Genomic DNA, 5479 nt, shown 5'->3' with positions numbered 1-5479 from the left:
GGTTAGTGCAGGCACAGCCACTCCCTGAAGTCAATTTTCCACTCCCCCCTCTGTCCATCCAGACGATTTACCTCTCTCCCTCTCCGTTCCTATCATCAGCTTCTCTGTCCGGTCATACAGCGGCCGTTTCGTAGGCTGTGCTTTTCTAGTAAATAAAGGTTGAAACAGCATCATGGAATTGTGTGTCTGCTGCTTGGGGGACAAATGAGGGAGAGATCACAGGGCGTATTTCAAAATCACTTTGCACCGCTGTTGGTGGCAAAGTGGGACTAAAAATGTACGCATGCATATCTCTATTAATATAGCGCCCACAGCTGTACTCGGCACTTTACAAGAGACAATACAATACAGGGAATTATAATACAATAAGTGCAACAAACAAAATCAGACAATAGGAAAAGAAATCTTGCCCTAGCGAGCTTACAATCCAAGAGGTATGTTGGGAGACAGCAGGTGAGGGAATAAGTGCAGTAGATGGCAGTGCTTGGCCACATTGGTTGGTAGGAGTGACTGTGGGTGTGGGACAGTAGCCATGAGTCCAGGCTATTGAAATGCTTCATTGTAGTGGTGAGTTTTAAGGTTTGACTTAAAGGTGGGTACAAGGAGGCAATTTGTGTATAGGACTATAGGGCGAGTAAGGGTGGAAATGTTCATATCCTTAGTTAGTGCTCGCTGAGCTTATTTGAAGATCAGTGTGCAAATGCAGAGCTATGGAGCTCTCGGTTGGAAAACAGGACCGCACATGTGCTGCCATTGAGATTGTAGCAGTATTTCGTAACAGGTGGGGACTAACGTGCGGAACGTATGACATTTTCATCTGATGATCAATTGGTGGAGATTACAATGCCACTGAGGAACAGCTATCTGCAAAATGTGGCTGAAATGATTGCCACAGAAGGAGCTATTGAAATGCTTGATCATTCCCAATAATGGGTGAGCACTGAGTTTGTTTGAACATTCCTGTTCCCTTCAAAGCTCTTGTCACTTAAATAGCCAGAATCTGCTCCTCTGTGCATCAGTTTTGCCACGTGTATGATTCTCGCATTCATTTGACCAACACGGTACCTTGCTACTGGAAATGGGCAGAAATGTTCTCTTAACCACAAAGAGAATGACACACACGAGGGTTTATGTATCAATACAATAGTGGTGCAATCCCAGGGCTAAACACTGTGCTATGTGATAATATATTAAGAAAATATATATATAGTGCTGACAGTGTACGCAGCCCTGTATATATAATATTACAGGCTCAATGATTCCCTTCCTGAAGAGCTTTCCCAAGTTCAAAGTAAAAAAACAAACTGTAATCAATAGGATTTTTGCCCCAGAATTGCAGCACAATTGCCTTTATGCAAATAGCTCATGGTACTGATTCTCTCAGGGTTCTATGTATCAGCGTAGAGAAAAGTGCATTTTGATGCACTGCTCCGGTTCTTGAAGCAGAGCGCCAGCGTATGTAAAAACTGTCTCTCACAACTGATGCAGTATGTTCGACTTACGCCACTTCCGACATCAAAGAATTTTGGGGGGGATGCAAATAAAAAGGAAAAAGAATAGCGGAGAGGGGGTTATTTACTAATGTCTCCGGCTGCACAACTGGGGCTAAATCTGTGCAAAAGAATTGCACCAGCTTTATCAAAGGAAAAACTCCCATTGATTTCAATGAGATTCCTTTTCTTTGACGAATATGCCTCTGTTTTTTGCACTGGTTTTGCCCTCCTTTTAAAGCCGGGGGGCTTTAGTAAAAAGAGCCCAGAATGTGATACATCTCGTCATACTATGTGCAACATGTAACTACTCCCCAACTCCTCCTACTGGCAATCCCCAAGTCACAAACTGGTCACGATGGGGCAATATGGGAGCAAAGTACTTTCTTACATTATGTAGGTGCCGGATGAAAATACCCCCATTTTATACCAAAATTGCCTTGACCCATAGACCCCCCAGAGTCCAATACAGCTCCTTCTTTATAGCTTTTCCTCACCAGTCGAAGCCTCAACCGCAGCCGGGAAGCGCGAGCCAGCAATAAATTGGAGCTAGAGTAGGAGGATGCTCTCAAAATGTAATCTGTGGTACTGTGGCTAATAGAAAACACAGGGTGTTGTGTATCAAAGTGTCCCAGCTGCAAGACTGGGGGAACAAATACACTATATTTATCAAATTGAAAAATATAGAAAACATTACCTGTTATGCTGTCCTTGGGAAACGAGGATATTTGGTGGCATCAGTTATTGTGCCTTATAACAATTGATTGTACACATGTAAAATAAGGAGAAAGGAAGGTATTGTCTTGTTGTTTCAAGAATTCCTTGAAAAACAATCATTGCAATTCAATTTTGTGTTGCAGGTCCCTCTGCGTTACAAAATAAAGTCCCCCTCGAGTGTTATGTTAACTTGTTTGAGAAGGGATCTCTGTCCGTTTATCAACATCCCCATATCAATCTTGATACATAGCAAAATTATTATTATTATTATTATTATTATTATTACAGTATTATGTCTAAAAAACATGTTCATCAAGTTCCTTACGTCTAACAGTGTTTTTGCCATAGAGTTTTATGCCACTTACACAGAAATGCCAACCTCCAACAAAAACCTGTGACATTTGGGATTTTGACGCAATTTTTTTTTTTTTGCATTTTAATGAAAAATTACATTGCTTTACATTGAGACTTTATTGACATTCATGGGATGCTGATGCAAAAAAATCAGTACGGCTGACTCTAAATCTGTGGGACTCACAGAAAATCAGTGAGAGTTGACATATCTGTTCGATTTTTACACAAAAATTACATCTAACAAGAAACATCAAATTATTGCATCTGTATCACTTATTTCCTAACTTCTCCTATTAACAACTAAGTACATTCATTCTTAAAACTGCGGTTATAGGGGCTGTTTCTCAAAGCCTCCTGGCAGGCAAAACTGATACAGCGAACAAGTACTACAATTATCATATAAAAATTATCCACAGCAATGTCATTTTATTCCGTGATAACTGTAGTGCTGTTTTAACATGGTACATGTAGCTGCAACATCACTATTTTGGTATCTTGATATATGACCCTTTATATTGGTTAGTGCTACTGTAGGATACTTTTTACTTATACATGGTTCATCGTGTATAATGCTTTTCTGCTACTGAACATACAGCATTAGTTCCACATACAGAAATGACAATTAAAAAAAAAACCAACAAAGTGAGGGCATAGCAGTGTAAATAGAAAATGGTGAATCGTTTGTCCTTTCAGCTCCATCCCATTGGGAGCATGTCCATTGTACAGTATCTGTGTTTCTCTCTCCTGCACAACATCTTTGTCCTGTTTTTCTTCATTCTTTGGATCTGCAGAACCCCAATAAAATAAATGTTAATGCTACTTGTAACATGCCCCTCTAGGGGGGAAAGATATTAAGGGAACAACTACATCAGGGGTGGCCAACTCCAGTCCCCAAGGGCTACCAACAGGTCAGGGTTTACGGATATCTCTTTTTCAGCACCGGTGGCTCAATCAGTGGCTTAGTCGAAGCGGAGTTATCCTCTAAACCTGACCTGTTGGTGGCCCTTGATGACTGGAGTTGGCAATTTCTGAACTACATCATACCCCCTTCTCCATGGACCTTAACTCACCTCCACTTTATTCCAGCCCCACCTATAATGTAAAGTCCAGTTGTATTTGCAACTTTGTATTGCTGTTCCCTTTAAGTTTCAGTGCCACATAGTTCTGTAACACATTGTGATGCATTTCACTCTGGCCCTGAAGAGGTTATACCGTATGACTGCAATGCCAGTTCTGTTTTAAGGGTAACCCTCTTATCCCCCACCCGACATGAGATTGGGTGGGGTACACTCCTTTCCAGGTTACGCTCAGGTGTCTTGGTGCTGTATACCTGCTGGTAACAGGAGGGCTGAGAGCTCCGCGATGTTGTGGGGAGAACCAGGACAGGGACAGTGGTTGGTGGGACAGGTTATCTTGCTCTTGTTCTCTATGGATGGTGCAGCGCCTCCAGCCAGTAGGGATCCTCTGGGATCTGCAGAGAAGGGGCCCCCACTGACACTCCTCTCACACCAGAGACAGGAACAGTGATACACGCACAGCAGCTTCTTTCTGTGGTTCTTTATTGGCAGAGCAACATACACAGCATAGTACAGCATCACAACATGGGCCTGCTCTTTTCTTCTCTGCCCTCTGCTTATGGCAGCATGATTCCCCTCCCTCCTTACCCAGGTGGGGTAAGAGGGAGAGAACTATCCTCTGTCCTTCTCTATCAGCTCCTCTCTCAAGACTAACTGATCTTCCTAACTGACCCACTAAATTTAGGAAACATGCCTCAATTTGAATATCCTCAAGGAGTGTCTCTTGCTTTGAATCATTACAACTCAAAGCAGGATACCGATTGGCTCACACACATCAGGGGGTGTTCCAGCCAATATCCACCCTTTGGATTAACATGCTCAAAGGTTGCTTAGGCCTGCCCCTGAATATTGCTACAATACTCAGAGCTGAAATGCAAACAGGCTAACTGAAGGAATTAACCTTTCCACTGCCTGTTCTAACAGGACTGACAGAGGAAGGCCCAGAATTAGCAATTGCTGCCGAAGGCCAGGCTATATAAGCAAGTGTAACCCCCCCTCGTTAAGGGTTACTAACATGGCTGGTGTATGCTGTGCTGTAGCCTGGGTTGCTATGGGGATCCAGACATCACGCAGGGATATTTAAGGAGGAAGGACTATTCTAGAAAGTTTGGTTCAAGGAGGACATGAGGAGAGGAGCCTCAGGGAGAGTAGTGAGCAAAGAGTAATGTTTATAAAGTAATAGTATAGTGCGATGGTAGGGGTAGATGTGACTGCTTTTAATAGAGGTCAAGCCCGCCATTACCCCTATCTGCTATCTGTCAGTAATAAATTTGTATTGGTTGTATATATATATATATATATATATATATATATATATATACAGTGCTTGACAAATCACCCAAAAATCTACTCGCCGAACCAAAAAATCTACTCGCCACCTAGTCCCGCCCCTAGTCCCGCCCACAACCCCGCCCCTAGTCCCGCCCCCGCTTTTAAAAAAATACATAAATAAAATAAATTGAATAAATTCCTAGTAAGAACATTCGTTTTTGACATAAGTTTATTTATTGTATTACATTATACTACAATTGGTCCTTGTTACGTGTGTGTGTGTGTATGGGAGAGAGAGATTGAGTATGTGTGTGTGTGTTTGTGTGAATAAATGTCAGATCTAGAAAAAAAAGCCAGATGTGAATGACTAGTTTCCTGAACCCCTTAACCAGTATCTGGACGTCCCCGCTTCACAATATTTAAAGCAGCAATCCCGCCTGGGATCTTACCTGATCCGCAGTCCCTCAATGTCCATGTACCCTCATTCCCGCAATGTTATACATTGGAGGGGAGGTGTTCCTTACCTGTCTTCTGGGTTGGGGGGATTCCGATGTCTCCCGGGTGAAGCTT

The sequence above is a fragment of the Ascaphus truei genome, chromosome 3, assembly GCF_040206685.1.
Source record: "Ascaphus truei isolate aAscTru1 chromosome 3, aAscTru1.hap1, whole genome shotgun sequence".
NCBI classification, from domain to species: Eukaryota; Metazoa; Chordata; class Amphibia; order Anura; family Ascaphidae; genus Ascaphus; species Ascaphus truei.
Note: the sequence above shows the minus strand (reverse complement) of the source record.